This window comes from Rhinolophus sinicus, chromosome 15, assembly GCF_057876585.1.
Source record: "Rhinolophus sinicus isolate RSI-liver-muscle chromosome 15, RSI-T2T, whole genome shotgun sequence".
Taxonomy (NCBI): Eukaryota; Metazoa; Chordata; class Mammalia; order Chiroptera; family Rhinolophidae; genus Rhinolophus; species Rhinolophus sinicus.
In genome coordinates this window covers 80,109,240-80,127,448 of record NC_142515.1, presented here as the reverse complement: position 1 = coordinate 80,127,448, position 18,209 = coordinate 80,109,240, and the positions used below count along the sequence as shown (strand labels likewise).

The 18,209-nt window shown below is 37.8% G+C and overlaps 1 protein-coding gene and 1 non-coding gene across 6 annotated transcripts in view; one reads left to right on the top strand and one right to left on the bottom strand.

The window, feature by feature from the left end:
* FSTL5 (follistatin like 5) overlaps nucleotides 1-18,209 on the top strand; it is a 639,519-nt gene that overhangs the window by 606,871 nt on the left and 14,439 nt on the right. The window lies entirely within an intron of this gene.
* On the bottom strand, nucleotides 2,623-2,729 carry LOC141573025 (U6 spliceosomal RNA). Its single transcript, XR_012498610.1, has one exon. It is a non-coding gene; the product is annotated as a U6 spliceosomal RNA (small nuclear RNA).

Below are 18,209 nucleotides of genomic sequence, written 5' to 3'. Positions count from 1 at the left end.
GAGTATTTTACGTTTAACATTTACAGCGTTCTCAATAATCCTGCAAACAAGGAATTTATAGACATTAATAGAGAATGAAATATGAAAATTATATAATGCCAAGCAGAGAGGAGCTGAGCAGAACCTTACCAAGTAGTTCTCGGATTAGATAACAGAATTCGGAATTACGTCTCTAATTTCATGCCAAGTATTTTTGGTAGAGGCAATTGTGAATGCAAAGTTATTGAACAGAAATCCTCTGGCATGTTTGAGAAGCAGCATGGACAGAAGCTGCTGCAGCTCTAGCGGTAGAAGATGCATTTGGAAAAGTAGGGCCAGTTGCATAGTGTTCTGAATGTGATAGAGGCCATTAAAGGTTCTGATGAGTGATGGGATTGGATCTGATTTTCATTAAAAAGTGTCACTGTAGTGGTTGTGGAGATTATATTCTAAGAGGGCAGGGATGGAGAACAATTGGGAAGCTAATGCAGAAGTCCAGATACAAGGACAAGACCTTCACGGCAGTGAGTCCTCAAAGATAAGGTCCTGAGAGCTAATCAGTATTCAGTAACAGAATCTCTTTCTTTCACGAGTATTTTCCTTTCTGTTTTCTGGTGCTTTCCCTGTTTCCTACTGCATTTTTTTTAAACCTCCAAATTTAAGGAATGCTATAAAAAAAATATGTTATAGTTAGAAAAATTATGTTTGTTTCATGTGTGTAGGCAAATAGACATGAATTAGATAGAAGCACAGAGGAGGCTGAATGAAGCGTACAGAGGCCATGAGGTGTGAAAGTGTGATTAGTGCTAGAACAGGAAGTGTCCTCAATTCCATTGGCAACAACCCACAACTATGGTTCTTCAGCCTCCTGTTCTTTTGAGGGATTATGTGTGTAATAGGTTATCCAGGGATCTCTACGTGAAGTAGATTGCAATGTGATTCAGAAGTGTGTTTGAGAGAAGTTGAGGAAACTATCGTAGAATTAATGCATGAGACGATGAGTGTCTCTTATGTGTACTGCAGAGCCTTTAGCCCAAGGCTTATCTCTCAAGGAGGTTTGAAATAGAACGAATGTATCTGCTTTACAGAGTGCACTCGTATAATGGAAAGCATCTGGTACTTGCTGTTACAGACTACGTTGCTTATTTTGCTCCCTACGTTTGAAATGCATTTCCTCCCATCTTCATCAGACCATCATTTCCCCACATTTACGTTAGGTCCTCCAGAAAGACATATCCCATAATCTCCACCAGTCTGTGTAAAGTATGCATTTTCTAATGGAATTTCATGCTTAATTATAACACTCAATACATTGTGTTAAAGTAACTTGTGGATTTGTTAGTGTCACTTTTAAAATATTTATTTAACAAACAGGTATGGCAGTGAGTATGTGCACGATACCTTTTTGTTTGTGTTACTTGAATTAATTCCGTCTGCGCAAACCTCTTAGGAGCAGATGTGCTGCTCTTCCCATTTTCCAGACGAGGAAACTAGATCATTGAGGTCTTCACAGTCAGTTATGTGGTGGGATTTGAAGTCAGACAGCCAGGTGCCTGGGCCCACATTACTAATTCTAGACTCTGAACTCCTCAAGAGCTGTGACTCGTCCACATTCAGTGATGTGTTTCTAGTACCTAGGCCAGTTTCTGAGAAAAGGAAATTAAAAAGTTGGGAAAGGATGAACATATTAGAGACATTAGTAACTATATAAACGTAGCTGGAGGATAGGGTGGCATTATTGAAAAATAGTATGAAATGAAGCACAAAAATTATTTTATAGATGGCCTTGATTACAAGATAGAGAAATTCATTCAATTTGCATCATTATTAAATGTCGGTTTTTGAGCAATATTCACTAGAGTTACAACAAACAAGTAAATCAGTTAAATACATATGTTCTAAACATTCTACTTCAGAATTAGGCTACCATTGGAATTTAAAATAGTATTGTTTAATTTGTTACATAAACAATGTAAAAAGAGATGCTGTCCAATGCAGACAAGTATAATGTACTGAATATTAAAAGTAATTTTCATTACTTTTTGAAACTACATCTGGGAAATTGGCAATTTATACAGACCATCAAGGGCACCAGTGTTGGGTATGGTTTCATACAGAATATTTTTAAAACTCACAGAAATGAATTCAGAAGAAAAATGCTGGTGAACTCATACTTTGTATGTAACTAAAGCTATGACATGGTGAGAGAACAGGTAATGATTTCAATTCTATTTAAAATAAAATGACCAAATAATAGGGGAATAAAATCTCAGTAAAAACAAAACAAAAACCAGGAAGAGCTTGTGAAAATATGACAATTTAAATTGTTAACGTCACAAAGCAATTTAGAGAGTTAGTGAAAAGTCACTGGCTCTGTCAATTCTCTAAATTGTTTATTCTAATTAGAAATGGCAACCAGACAATACACTTAATCTTTCATAGTTATCAGAAGAAGAGACACCCTACTATCATTCAAAGACCGTACTATCGGATATACCTTTTAAATTTTTCTCTTGGAAGAATAATGATACAACATGTATTACACTAGATCACTGGGCTTCAGGGAAAAATCATTTGTTATTTCATATTTGAATACTGACAGATTGGCATCAAAAATATCAATAATAAAGATGTAGAATTAGGCTGATTGTGGAACGCTTCACGAATTTGTGTATCATCCTTCCTCAGGGCCCATGCTAATCTTCTCTGAATTGTTCCAATTTTAGTATATGTGCTGCCGAAACGAGCACTAGAATTAGGCTTAAGGTAAACATAGGCTCAGATGCTTCAATGGGCTAAGCAGAAATATTTTGCCATATAGCATTTCTAAATATCTGGGTGCTAAGTTCTCTGAATAAAGAAACGATATGTGTAGGGCATTCATCACTCAGCCACCCATTGTAAACATAAATTAAAGAATAGCATCAAAGCAAATTAGTGGCTGGTGCTCTGAAATGCTAGTGTTTAACTCCCACAATGCAGCATGTACCTTTTCGGTAGGTAAAACATGAGAAATTATTTTAAAGCCAAAATAGCTAAGTGAGCCTTAGAACTAAGTGTATAGGGGAAAAAAAAAAAAAAAAAAAAGCCCTGCTGAGGGTGGAAAAAAATCATAGCTCATAAATGTGTTCATCCCCCCGTTTACAGGGAAATGGTCTAAATTCTTAAAGTAATAAACAGGTGACTGATATTTGCATTATTTGTAATTTTAATATGTTTTCTAGACATCTTGCAATTATCGTTAATGATAATAGCTGTAATTTACTAAACACCTACAATATATCAGATTTTGCACATATATTTCTCTAATCTTAACTGATTATGCATTATTAGAATGTATAACAAAGAAAAGAGTAAAGTAAGTTATACAAAATGTCACAAACTATTTCATAGGTGTGGGGACAGAGCCAGGAATGCAGTTTCCAGGCTCTCGACCTCACTTGGAAAGGTGCTGGCTCGGGTAGTAAATGGTCATCAGCTGTGATCAGATGGCCATCAGCTGTGGCTAGTTGGCCACTAATATAACTGACATGTCTACGCTAGCAGCGAATGGTGGCTGGCAAGTGCAGACTGCAGTTAACATGGTGGATTGCAGTTAGCAAGTGAGGTTGGTTGGCAGAGAAGCGGACAGCAGGTTGCGGATCCTGTGACTCCTTCTTCCTGTGTCTCCAACCCAGCCGCCAGCGAGACTATAGTGGTGTGACTCCCCTGTATATGGCTCCGTGGGTGTTCCTTTTTGGCTTCACCATGTCCTGTGTTCTTGTGAGGGGAACAGGAGCTGAGACCCTGCGTGACAATAGGACATCAGTACTCAAATCTTGACTCCAAAACATACCTCTTCACTATGCGAACAATCATTAGGTACCTGAATTGGAATATTCTTGCTTGACATTAGAATTCATATTACTATTTAAAGGAAGAAAATAATAGGTCTGTTAATATTTTCCAGATGCAGAAAAAAATGAATTTTTACTTAATATCTTGGGATTGCTGTTGTGTTGATTGTTATTCTCCTCTTATTTGTTTTCTGAACTCTCTTGCTTTTGTTGCTTCCCAACCTGTAACACTTTTTTCTTTTTAATGAGTTTAACTAATGAAACTTAGGTTATAAAGATTTAAAACACCTGACGAATATTCCCATGATAAATAAATGACCCCTTTGAACTAAATACTGAAATTACACCAAGGAGTCTAGAAGCATAGCTCTTGGATCATGGTAGATTCAGAGAATCTCTAAATACACACATTAAAAATGTAATCTTTTTTTTTTTTAATTCTTTCAGGTGAATAACCTAAATGTCATTGATACTATTTTGTTTTGTTTCTACATCTAATGACTATTAGGGTCTTCTATGGGGTGTTTGTTTTTGTTTGTTTGTTCGTCCAACAATTAACTACAATTGGGAATGGACTGAGGATGTGGTAAAACTACTACTCAAATGTGCACAAGGCGGAGTCAAATTCTTTGATATCATTATTGTGTTATCATGAGTTAGGCTTAGTCAGCAATTTTTACCCTTCCTTGTTTAGTTTTAGCTTAATCATTAATTAATATTTAGATGTAGATTTTTTATTGAGGTATAATTAACGTATAACGTTATATTCATTCAGGTGTACAACATAATGACACAATATTTGTATATATTGCAAATGATCACCACGGTAACTTTAGTTAACCTCCGTCACCATGCATAGTTAACAAATATGTTTTTCTTGTGATGAGAACTTTTAAGATCTACTCTCTTAGCAACTTTCAAATATGCAACAAATTATTATTAACTTTAGTCATCATGATTTTTAAATATATTTTTATTGAGGTGAAATGTACATAACAAAATTAACATTTCAAAACGGCATTAGTAGATTCAAAATTCATGGCATTAGTATATTTAGAATGTGGTGTAACCATCACCTCTATGTAGTTTCAAAATATTCCAAAACGTTTCATCACCTCCAAAGACAACCTGAACCTACTAGAAATCACTTACCATGCCTCCTTCCCTCAACCCTTGGAAATATCCAGAAATATTCTTTCTGTTTCTATGGATTTACCTAGTTATAAGGTATATAAGTGAAGTATATTTCATATAAATTTCATTTACAATATATAACATTTTGTATCTGGCTTCTTTAACATAGCGTAACATTTTTGAGGTACATCCACATTGTAGCGTGTATCCGTGCTTCATTCCTTTTTGACTGACTATTCCATTATACGGATAAACCTCATTTTGTTTATCCATGTGTTTGTTGATGGACACTTTGGTTGTTTCCTCAGTTTGGATATTGGGAATGGTACTATTATGAATACCTGTGTACAAGTGTTTGTTTGAATGCCTGTTTACAGTTTTGGAGGAGTATATATCTAGAAGTAGAATTGCTGGAGGATATAATAATTCTATGTTTAACCTCTTGAGAAACTGACAAACTGTTTTCTTCAGTGCTGAACTATTTTACATTCCCACCAGGAATGTATGAGTTCAATTATCCACATCCTCATCAGCGTTTGTTATTATTCATCTTTTTAATGATAGTCATCCTAATGGGTGTCAATCTGACTCGATTGGCGTTTCTTAATGACTAATTATGTTAAACTTCTTTTTTTTTTTAAATTTATTGGGGTGACAATTGTTAGTAAAATTACATAGATTTCAGGTGTACAATTCTGTATTACATCATCTATAAATCCCATTGTGTGTTCACCACCCAGAGTCAGTTCTCCTTCCATCACCATATATTTGATCCCCCTTTACCCTCATCTACCATCCCCCTACCCCCCTTACCCTCTGGTAACCACTAAACTATTGTCTATGTCTATGAGTTTCTGTTTCTCATTTGTTTGTCTTGTTCTTTTGTTGTTTTTGGTTTATATACCACATGTCAGTGAAATCATATGGTTCTCTGACTTCAGGGTGAAAAAGATAACAAGAGACAAAGATGGACATTTCATAATGGTAAAGGGGACTATACAACAAGAAGACATAACAGTCATCAATATTTATGCCCCCAATCAGGGAACACCGAAATATACCAAGCAACTACTAACAGAACTAAAGGGAGAAATTGACCAAAACACAATTATACTAGGGGACTTAAATACATCATTGACAACTATGGATAGAGCATCCAAACAGAAAATAAATAATGAAATAGCAGCCCTAAATGACACATTAGATGAAATGGACATAATTGACATATATAGAGCACTTCATCCTAAAACATCAGACTATACGTTCTTTTCTAGTGTACATAGAGGTTAAAATTCTTTTTAGTGCTTGTTGGTCATTTTTATATCTTCACTGGAGAAATTTATATTCAAGCCCTTTGTCCATTTTTTTTTAATTAGTTTCAGGTGCACAAGACAAAGCAAAACTTAGACGTTTATCATTTATATCCCTCACACTGTGTGAACCCCCCTCCCCCATCCACTATCCCTCTGTACGTTCCCCAAATTAATTTTCAAAACCCCGTGGTCATCTTGTGGTTACCAACTATTTTCTAAACCTCTCACCTTCCCCTTATCCCCACCCCCCCCGCCCCTCTAGCAACCCTCAGTTTTTCCTCCATGTTTCCAAAACTGTCTCTGATTAGTTCATTCACTTATTCTTTTCTTTAGATTCCGCATATAAGTGAGATCATATGGTATTTGTCTTTCTCTGTCTGACTTATTTCATTTAACATAATGTTCTCTAGGTCCATCCATGTTGTTATAAATGGTAAGATTTCATTCTTCTTTATGGCTGTGTAATACTCCATTGTATAAATGTACCACGGTTTCTTAATCCAGTCATCTACCGATGGGCACTTTGGTTGTTTCCAGGTCTTGGCTATTGTGTATAGTGCTGCAATAAACATAGGAGTGCATAAAGATTTTTGAATTGGTGTTTTGGATTTCTCCGGATAGATACCTAGGAGTGGGATTGCTGGATCATAAGGTAGTTCCATTTTCAGATTTTTGAGATACCTCCAAACTGTTTTCCATAGTGGCTGCACCAATCTGCATTCCCACCAACAGTGCACCAGCGTTCCCTTTTCTCCACATCCACGCCAGCACTTGTTGTTTGTTGATTTATTGATGATAGCCATTTTGACTGGGGTGAGGTGGTATCTCATTGTGGTTTTTATTTGCATTTCTCTGATGGTTAGTGAGGTTGAACATTTCTTCATATGTCTGTTTGCCATCTGTATGTCCTTTTTAGAAAAATGTCTCTTCATGTCCTCTGCCCATTTTTTAATTGGGTTGTTTGTTTTTTTGGAGTTGAGTTGAGTGAGTTTTTTATAAATTTGTGATATTAACCCCTTATCAGATATATCATTGGCAAATATCTTTTCCCATTCAGTAGGATCCCTTTTTGTTTTATTGATGGTTTCCTTTGCTGTGAAAAAGCTTTTTAGTTTGATGTAATCCCACATGTTTATTTTTTCTCTTACTTCCCTTGCGCGAGGGGATATATCAGTAAATATCTTACTCCGGGTAATGTCTGTGAAGTTTCTTCCTGTATTTTCTTCTAGGAATTTTATGGTTTCAGATCTTACATTTAAATCTTTAAGCCATTTTGAATTTATTTTTGTATGTAGTGAAAGGAGGTGATCCACCTTCATCTTTTTGCATCTGTCTGTCCAGGTTTCCCAGCACCATTTATTGAATAGACTGTCTTTACCCCACCATACATTCTTGCTTCCATTGTCATAGATTAAATGGCCATATAGGCATGGATTTATTTCTGGACTCTCTATTCTGTTCCATTGATCTATGGGTCTGTTTTTATGCCAGTACCATGCTGTTTTGATTACTGTAGCCTTGTAGTATAATTTGATGTCAGGTATTGTTATACCTCCCACTTTGTTCTTATTTCTCCAGATTGCTGAGGATATCCGGGGTCTTTTGTTGTCCCATATAAATTTTAGGATTATATGTTCTATTTCTGTGAAAAATGTCGTTGGTAGTTTGATAGGAATTGCGTTGAATATGTATATTGCCTTAGGCAGTATGGACATTTTAACTATATTCTTCCTATCCATGAACATGGTATGTGTTTCCATCTATTTGTATCTTCTTTCATTTCTTTCTTCAGTGTCTTATAAGTTTCTGAGTACAGATCTTTTACTTCTTTGGTTAAATTTATTCCCAGGTATTTTATAGTCTTTGGAGCAATTGTAAATGGAATTGCTTTTTTAATTTCTCCTTCTGATGTTTTATTATTGGTACATACAAATGCAACTGATTTCTGAATGTTAGTTTTGTATCCTGCTACATTACTAAATTCATCTATCAGCTCTAATATTTTCTTGGTGGAGTCTTTAGGGTTCTCTAAATATAGTATCATATCATCTGCATATAATGACTGTTTTACTTCCTCCTTACCGATTTGGATGCCTTTTATTTCTTTTTCTTGTCTGATTGCTGTGGCTAGAACTTCCAGCACTATGTTGAATAGAAGTGGAGAAAGTGGGCAACCTTGCCTTGTTCCTGATCTTAAGGGGAATGGTTTTAGTTTTTCCCCATTGAGTATGATGTTAGCTGTGGGTTTATCATATATGGCCTTTATTATGTTGAGATATGATCCCTCTATTCCCACTTTCTTAAGGGTTTTTATCATGAATGGCTGCTGAATTTTATCAAATGCTTTTTCTGCGTCTATTGATATGATCATGTGATTTTTATTTTTCATTTTGTTAATGTGGTGTATCACATTAATTGATTTGCGGATGTTGAACCACCCTTGCATACCAGGGATGAATCCCACTTGATCATGGTGTATGATCTTTTTAATGTATTGCTGAATTCTGTTCGCTAGTATTTTGTTGAGGATTTTTGCATCTATGTTCATTAGCGATATCGGCCTGTAGTTTTCTTTTTTTGTGGTGTCTTTGTCTGATTTTGGGATCAGGGTGATAGTGGCTTCATAAAAAGTGTTTGGGAGTCTTCCCTCCCTCTGGATTTTTTGGAAGAGTTTGAGGAGAATAGGTGATAATTCTTTTTTGAACATTCTGTAAAATTCACCTGTAAAGCCATCTGGTCCAGGGCTTTTGTTTGTTGGGAGATTGTTGATTACTGATTCAATTTCCTTGGTGGTAATCAGTCTATTCAGGTTTTCTGTTTCTTCTTGAGTTAGCCTTGGAAGGTTGTACGCCTCTAGGAAATTGTCCCTTTCTTCCAGGTTGTCAAATTTGTTGGCATACAGTTGCTCATAGTAATTTCTTAAATTTTTTTGTATCTCTGCGCTGTCTGTTGTCACTTCTCCTCTTTCATTACTGATTTTATTAATTTGGGTCCTCTCTCTCTTTTTTGTAATGAGTCTGGCTAAAGGTTTGTCAATTTTGTTTATCTTCTCTAAGAACCAACTCTTGGATTCATTGATCTTTTGTATTGTTTTTCTGGTTTCTATTTCATTTATTTCCGCTCTGATCTTTATTATCTCCTTCCTTGTACTCCCTTTGGGCTTATTTTGTTGTTCTTTTTCCAGATCCCTTAAGTGTGAAGATAGACTGTTGATTAGTGATGTTTCTTGTTTCTTTAGGTAGGCCTGCAGTGCTATGAACTTCCCTCTTAGGACTGCTTTCACGGCATCCCATAGATTTTGGGTCGTTGTATTTTCATTTTCATTTGTCTCGAGATATCTTTTGATTTCTTCCTTGATCTCCTGCGTGACCCATTCATTATTTAGTAACATATTATTCAGCCTCCATGAATTTGTGTGTCTTCCAGTTTTTTTCCTGTAGTTCATTTCTAATCTCATAGCACTCTGGTCAGAGAAGACAATTGGTATGATTTCAATTTTCTTAAATTTATCAAGACTTGCTTTGTGGCCTAACATATGGTCTATCTTGGAGAATGTTCCATGTGCGCTTGAGAAGAACGTGTATTCTGCAGCATTGGGGTGGAATGCTCTGAAAATATCAATTAAATCCAAGTGGTCCAATGTGTCATTTAAGGCTGTTGTTTCTGTATTGATTTTCTGTCTGGAAGACCTGTCCCTTGTTGTCAGAGGTGTGTTGAAGTCCCCTACTATGATAGTGTTACTGTTGATCTCTGTCTTTATGTCAGCCAATATCTGTTTTATATATTTAGGTGCTCCTATGTTGGGTGCATAGATGTTTACTAGGGTTATGTCCTCTTGTCGAATTGATCCCTTTATTATTATATAGTGCCCATCTTTGTCTTTTAATATTTTCTTCATTTTAAAGTCTATTTTGTCAGAAATAAGTATTGCAACTCCAGCTTTTTTCTCATTTCCATTTGCATGGAATATCTTACTCCAACCCTTCACTTTCAGCCTGTGTGTGTCTTTTGATCTGAGGTGAGTCTCTTGTATACAGCATATACAAGGGTCTTGCTTTCTTATCCACTCAGCCACCCTATGTCTCTTGATTGGAGCATTTAAACCTTTTACATTTAAAGTGATTATTGATAGGTACATAGTTATTGCCATTTTTAAATTTGTAGTTAGATTGTTTTCATCTTTCTTTTATTTACAGAAGTCCTTTTAGTATTTCTTGCAATGCTGGCTTGGTGGTAATGAATTCCTTTAGCTTATTCTTTTCTGGGAAGCTCTTTATCTCTCCGTCAACTTTAAATGATAGCCTTGCTGGATAAAGCAACCTAGGTTGTAGGCCTTTGTTTTCCATCACTTTGAGTATCTCCTGCCACTCCCTCCTGGCCTTCAATGTTTCTGCAGAAAAGTCATTTGATAGTCTTATGGGAGTTCCCTTGTATGTAACCCTATGTCTTTCTCTTGCTGCTTTTAGGATTCTCTCTTTGTCTTTAACCTTTGCCATTTTAACTATAATGTCTCTTGGGGTGGACCTGTTTGGGTTTATCCTGGTTGGAACTCTCTGCACTTCCTGGGCTTGTATGTTGGTTTCCTTCATCAGGTTAGGGACATTTTCAGACATTATTACTTCAAATATGTTCTCAATCCCTTGTTTCTTCTCTTCACCTTCTGGTATTCCTATGATGCGCATGTTGTTGCGCTTGATGTTATCCCATAGGTCTCTTAAACCATCTTCATTGTTTTTTATTCTTTTTTCTTTCTGTTGTTCTGTTTGGGTGATCTCTGCTAACTTGTCTTCTAAGTCACTGATTCGATCCTCTGCTTCATCTAACCTGCTGTTAATTCCTTCAAGTGAGTTCTTTATTTCAGTAATTGTGTTCTTTAATTTTAACTGGTTGTTCATCATGATTTCTACATCCTTCTTGATGTCCTCTCTAAGAGCCTTAAACATTCTTATCATCAGTGTTCTGAACTCTGTCTCTGATAGTTTGGTTACCTCTGCTTCATTTAGTTCCATTTCTGGAGGTTTCTTCTGTTCTTTTATTTGGGATATGTTTCTTTGTTTCCTCATTCTGGCTGACTCTCTGTGTTTGCTTCGATGTATTAGGTAGATGCCCTGGAGTTTTTAGTTCTTGCTGGATTAGTATGTAATAAATGTCCTTTATATTTTACTTGCACTACTTCGTTCTTCTCCCCTGCATGTGCTCCAAAAGTGAATCTTGTGTTGTGTATATTGTCCTGTTAAAGAAGATCTTTAATTGCTTTTCACTTGTGAGTAGGTGGGGTTAACTCCTAGGCTGACTAGTTGTGATACTTGGCTCTGCCCACCGCAGGGTGTTCTGCTGCGTGAGAGTTGACCACTTAGATGTGGTTTAGCCTCTATGTGCCTGTAAAGATTCCCCTCTGGGTGTGTCACTTGTAGGTCAAACCCGGTAGTACTCTGGTTTGGTCTGGAGTTGGCCTCTGGGTATTTTGAATCTTGTGCCTCTTAAGCTGGGCCCTGGTAGAGCAATATCAGAACAAAGCAAATCACCAAGCACAACAACAACAACAAGGAAAAAATCAAATACATTCACATGTAAAAAATAATTGACAACCCCCACTCAACACAGGCAAAGATGTCAAAGATATAAAGACAAATCAAAACAGAACAAAAAGCAGCGCCAATCGTGGCTTAAGCCCACCAAGTAATCTCCAGGTTGTTCTCTGCTGTAGCACAGAGTCCCCTGCATATTGTGCAGGTAGAGCCGGTCACCTGGTGCCCAGAGTGACGTTGGGACTGCAGCTTTAGATGCGTGGGGCTGAGGGGTCTGGACGGTAGTTTTTACAAAGCCAGTGCAGTTTCTGCCCTTGCCTGCACATATGTGCACTGAGCGTAGCACCACCAGCCCTGTGTCCAGTTCTCCTGAGTCTTAGGGCATCTCTTCCCTGTGTGTGTGTGTGGCAGGCGGGAGATTTCTCAGCTGCTGAAAGCTGAGAGCTGCATCTGCCACTTACTGCTGATCCCTGGGAATGCCTCCGCTGATGTAATTGCCCTGCCCTAGGCAGGCCAGAAAAGGTGGGGGCTGAGGACGGAAGGAGGGGTCCTCTCTTTCCCAGCCCAGCTGTGTCACACCCTTCCCTCAGGCTAGAAACGGTGGTGGCTGGGGACGGAGGAATCCCCTCTCCTAGGCCAGCAAAAACCACACTCCTCTCAGCCTCCTCCCTGGGCCAGAGCCGCCCGCCAGTCTTCCCAGAGCCTGAGCGCCAAGGCTCCTCTTTAATCTGACACTGCTCTTCAGATCAGGGGCCAGTTCAAGTCTCTGGAAGGGTGGGGGTAGGATTGGAAGAGCGGGGGAAGGGGCCCAGGTATGGAGTTTGTGTCCTTTGTCCGGACTAAGGCTTAACTGGAGGTATCAGCTGAGGTTATTGCCTCAAATGCTAGATATGCTGCCTCCATGGCGGGAGAGGTCTGCTGTGGGGCGCAGGATAAAGAGTCCGCCACCTGGCTTTTGTGTTCTCTCTTTTGTCCTGGGAACCCCTGCCTCTCTGCAGCTGTGGATGTGGTTGCCCCGCCCTAGGCCGGCCAGAAAGGGTGGGGGCTGGGGATGGAAAGAGGAGTCTTCTCTTTCCCAGCCCAGCTGTGTCACACCCCACCCGCAGGCCAGAAATGGTGGTGGCTGGGGATGGAGGAGTCCCCTCTCTCCTAGGCCAGCAAGAACCACACTCCTCTCAGCCTTCTCCCTGGGCCAGAGCCGCCCGCCAGTCTTCCCAGAGCCTGAGCACCAAGGCTCCTCTGTAATCTGACACTGCTCCTCAGATCAGGGGCCAGTTCAAGTCTCTGGAAGGGTGGGGGTAGGATGGGAAGAGAGGTGGGAGGGGCCCAGGTATGGAGTTTGTGTCCTTTGTCCGGACTGAGGCTTAACTGGAGGTATCAGCTGAAGTTATTGCCTCAAATGCTGGATATGCTGCCCCCGCTGCGGGAGAGGTCCGCTGTGGGACGCAGGGCAAAGCGCCCACCTCCTGGCTTCCGCACTCCCCTCTGTCCTGGGATCTCCTGCATATCTGTAGCCATGGGTGTGGGCTGGATTTTTACAGGCACAGGTGCGGAGCAGATTTCCACAACCCGAGGGTGGGGGCCGAATTTCTACAGCCACAGGTGTGGACCGCGATTCCAACCCGCGTCCCCACCGCCGCCGCAGGTGCGGCGTGTCTCCACTCCGCTCGCTTCCTTCTTCCCCTGCTCACCCAATTTTTCCCACCTGCAAGTAATCCCTGCGCGAGTCTCCTTGCTGTTCTGCGTGATGAGCAGAGAGTCCTTTGATGGGTTATAAGCTTCCCGTTTCTGATAAGATCCGACGGAGAACTCAAAAAGTGCTCCCCTCTGCCGCCATTCCTATGACGTCACTCTGTCCATTTTTTAATTGGGTTGTTTATCTTTCTGTTCTTGCATTGTAAGAGTTCTTTATTTTTTCTGGATACTAGACAATATCAGATGTATGATTTATAAATATTTCTCTCATTCTGTGGATTGTCTTTTCACTTTCTTGATAGTTGTGGTCTTTGCTACACAACATTTTTAATATTGATAAAGTCCAAATTATCTGTTTTTATTCTTTTGTTACTTAGACTGTGAGTCATATCTAAGAATCCATTGCCAAATCCAAGATCATGAAGATGTATACCTAAGTTTCCTTCCAAGCATTTTATAGCTTCACTTAGTTTTTCTTTTCTTTTTTTTTCCATTAAATGCATTTTGAGTTAACTCTTACATATGGTATGAGGTAGGGAACCAACTTTATTATTTGGTTGTGGATATCCATTTGTCACAGCTCCGTTTGTCAAAGATACTATTCTACCCAACTGAATAGCCTTAGTACCTTGAAAAGGATTCTAAAAAGGGAACAGCCATCTAATTTCCATCCAAGAGCAATGCAACCATATTTGAAGTTCATTATTGTAAACATTCTAGTTAAGTACTTTGCCTTTGCCCTTCATGGGGATTTTTTGTTTTAAAATACTGAGATTCTTAAAACTAAGTTATTATCTTAGTATTCTGGGAATTAACTAGTATCATCACCATTATACAAACAGCAATAAAAGCAATAAAATTACAAGATTTGGGCAGATATACAACAGAAATATCAGGCATACTTTGGTTTTTCTACTTGTACTCTCATTCTCATAAAACTTCACATCTCTCTATAGCATCATTGTGCCAATTAAAAGAATTCACCAGTGAAAGACTGCTAAAGTCAGTAAGATTAAAATGTCAAGCAGAATTAATAAAATAGTTGTAAAAATTCAACTACTTCTGACTTGTTTGCCCTCATTTCTTTACTATGTGTGCTTGGTTCAATCTCTGAAATCAATATTACTTTTCAAAGATTTGCAGTAAAATCACATTTGATTTAAATTCTGATGTGCAGTCACCAAATTACATATAACGGACCTAAAAATGGGAAATCTTTCAGTATTGTTGAAATGAGAGTTAAGACAATTATCAAATGTACTATTTTGAGTATAGAAATTGTAAAAAAAAAATTAGTTATGCCAGGTTGGATTACAAAGCAGATTTTCAAAGAGAGAATAGTTTAGAGAAATATAAAAAATAATCTCTGATTAACATTGTGGAATGATGTCTTGACAAGAGAAACTTTTTTCTTTTTTTTTTTAATTTATTGGGGTGACAATTGTTAGTAAAATTACATAGATTTCAGGTGTACAATTCTGTATTACATCATCTATGAATTCCATTGTGTGTTCACCACCCAGAGTCAGTTCTCCTTCCATCACCATATATTTGATCCCCCTTACCCTCATCTCCCACCCCCCACCCCCCTTACCCTCTGGTAACCACTAAACTATTGTCTGTGTCTATGAGTTTCTGTTTCTCATTTGTTTGTCTTGTTCTTTTGTTTTTGGTTTATATACCACATGTCAGTGAAATCACATGGTTCTCTGCTTTTTCTGTCTGACTTATTTCACTCAGCATTACACTCTCGAGATCCATCCATGTTGTCACAAATGTTCCTATATCATCTTTTCTTACCGCCGAATAGTATTCCATTGTGTATATATACCACAACTTCTTTATCCATTCATCTATCGAAGGACATTTTGGTTGTTTCCATGTCTTGGCCACCGTAAACAAAGCTGCAATGATCATTGGAGCACACATGTCTTTATGTATAAATGTTTTCATATTTGGGGGGTAGATACCCAGGAGAAAGATTGCTGGGTCATATGGTAATTCTATTCGTAATTTTTTGAGGAACCTCCACCCTGCCGTCTATAATGGCTGCACCAATCTGCATTCTCACCAACAGTGTATGAGGGTTCCGTTTTCTCCACAGCCTCTCCAACACTTGTTACTATTTGTCTTGTTGATGATAGCCATTCTAACTGGGTTGAGGGGATATCTCATTGTGGTTTTTATGTGCATTTCTCTGATGATTAGTGATGTTGAGCATTTTTTCATATGTCTATTTGCCATTTGTATGTCCTCTTTGGAGAAATGTCTCTTCAGGTCATCTGCCCATTTTTCAATTGTGTTGTTTGTTTTTTTGTTGTTGAGTTGCACGAGTTCCTTGTGTATTTTGGATATTAGCCCCTTATCGGAGGCACCGTTTGCAAAAATCTTCTGCCATTCAGTTGGTGGCCTCTTTATTTTGTCAATGGTTTCTTTTCTGTGCAGAAGATTTTAAGTTTCATATACTCCCATTCGTTTATTTCAGCTTTTACTTCCATTGCTTTTGGAGTCAAATTCATAAAATGCTCTTTGAACCCAAGGTCCATAAGTTTAGTACCTATGTTTCTTCTATGCAGTTTATTGTGTCAGGTCTTATGCTTAAGTCTTTGATCCATTTTGAATTAACTTTGGTACATGGTGACAAATAGCAGTCCAGTTTCATTCTTTTGCACGTGGCTATCCAATTCTCCCAGCACCATTTATTGAAGAAGCTGTCTTTCCTCCATTGTATGTTTTTAGCTTCTTTGTCAAAAATTATCTGTCCATATTTATGTGGTTTTATTTCTGCGTTCTCAATTCTATTCCATTGGTCTATACGTCTGTTTTTCTGCCAATACCATGCTGTTTTGATTATTGTAACCCTGTAGTACAAGCCAAAGTCAGGGAGTGTGATACCTCCAGTATTGTTCTTTTTTGTTAAGATCGCTTTGACTGTTCGGGGTCTTTTGTGGTTCCAAACAAATCTAATGATTTTTTGTTCTATTTCTTTAAAAATGCCATTGGGATTTTGATGGGGATTGCATTAAATCTGTATATTGCTTTGGGTAATATGGTCATTTTAACTATGTTGTTTCTTCCAATCCATGAGCACGGAATGTCTTTCCGTATCTTTATGTCTTCTTCAATTTCTTTCAAAAATGTCTTATAGTTTTCAGCATATAGGTCTTTCACATCCTTGGTTAAGTTTATTCCAATGTATTTTATTCTTTTTGCTGCAATTGCAAAAGGAATTGATTTTTGTATTTCTTTTTCTGAGATTCCATTGTTAGTGTATAGGAAAGCAATGGACTTTTGTACATTAATTTTGTAGCAGGCAACTTTACTGTATTCGTTGATTGTTTCTAATAGCATTTTGGTGGAGTCTAATGGCATCATGTCATCTGCAAAGAGTGATAATTTAACTTCTTCGTTCCCAATTTTTATGCCTTTTATTTCTTTCTCTTGCCTGATTGCTCTGGCAAGGACTTCCAACACTATGTTGAAAAGCATAGGTGATAGGGGACAGCCCTGTCGTGTTCCTGAACGTAGAGCTAAGGGCTTCAGTTTTTCACCAATAATTATCAGATTAGCTGAGGGTTTGTCATATTTGGCCTTTATTATGTTAAGGTATTTTCCTTCTATACCTATTTTATTATGTGTTGTAAGCATAAATGGATGTTGTATCTTGTCAAATGCTTTTTCTGCATCAATGGATATAATCATATGTTCTTTGTCCTTTATTTCGTTTATGTGATGTATCATGTTGATGCATTTGCGGATCAGGGATAAATCCCACTTGGTCGTGATGAATAATCTTTTTAACGCATTGTTGTATTCAATTTGCTAGAATTTTGTTTAGGATTTTTGCATCTGTATTCATCAGAGACATTGGTCTGTAGTTTTCTTTTTTTGTGCTGTCCTTATCAGGTTTTGGAATCAGGGTAATGTTAGTCTCATAAAATGAGTTAGGGAGTACTGTCTTTTCTTCAATTTTTTGGAAGAGTTTGAGCAGGATTGGTATTAGATCCTCTTTGAAGGTTTGGTAGAATTTACTAGTGAAGCCATCTGATCCCGGACTTTTGCTTTTGGGAAGGGTTTGGATCACTGATTCAATTTCGTTACTGGTGATGGTCTGTTTAGATTTTCCAGTTCTTCATGGTTCAGCCTTGGAAGGCTATATGTTTCTAAGAACTTGTCCATTTCCTCTAGGTTATTGAATTTGGTGGCATGTAGTCCTTCATAGTATTCTTGGATGATCCTTTGTATTTCTGTGGTGTCCGTTATAGCTTCCCCATTTTCATTTCTGATTTTGTTTAGTGTCTCCTGTCTTTTTATCTTAGTGAGTCTAGCCAAGGGTTTGTCAATTTTGTTAATCTTTTCAAAGAACCAGCTCTTTGTCACATTAATTTTTTCTATTGTCTTTTTGTTCTCTATTTCAGTTAGTTCTGCTCTGCTTTTGTTATTTCCTTTCTTCTGCTTACCTTGGGTTTCACTTGTTCTTCTTTTTCTAGTTCTTTAAGTAGTAACATGAGGTTACTTATTTGGGATTTTTCTTGTTTCTTCAGATAGGCCTGTAATTATATAAATTTCCCTCTTAAAACTGCTTTCGCTCCATCCCAAAAATTTTGACAGGATGTATTTTCATTGTCATTTGTTTCTATGTATCTTTTGATCTCTCCTCTAATTTCTTTGACCCAGTTGCTCTTTAAAAGTATATTGTTTAATCTCCATGTATGTGTGTTTTT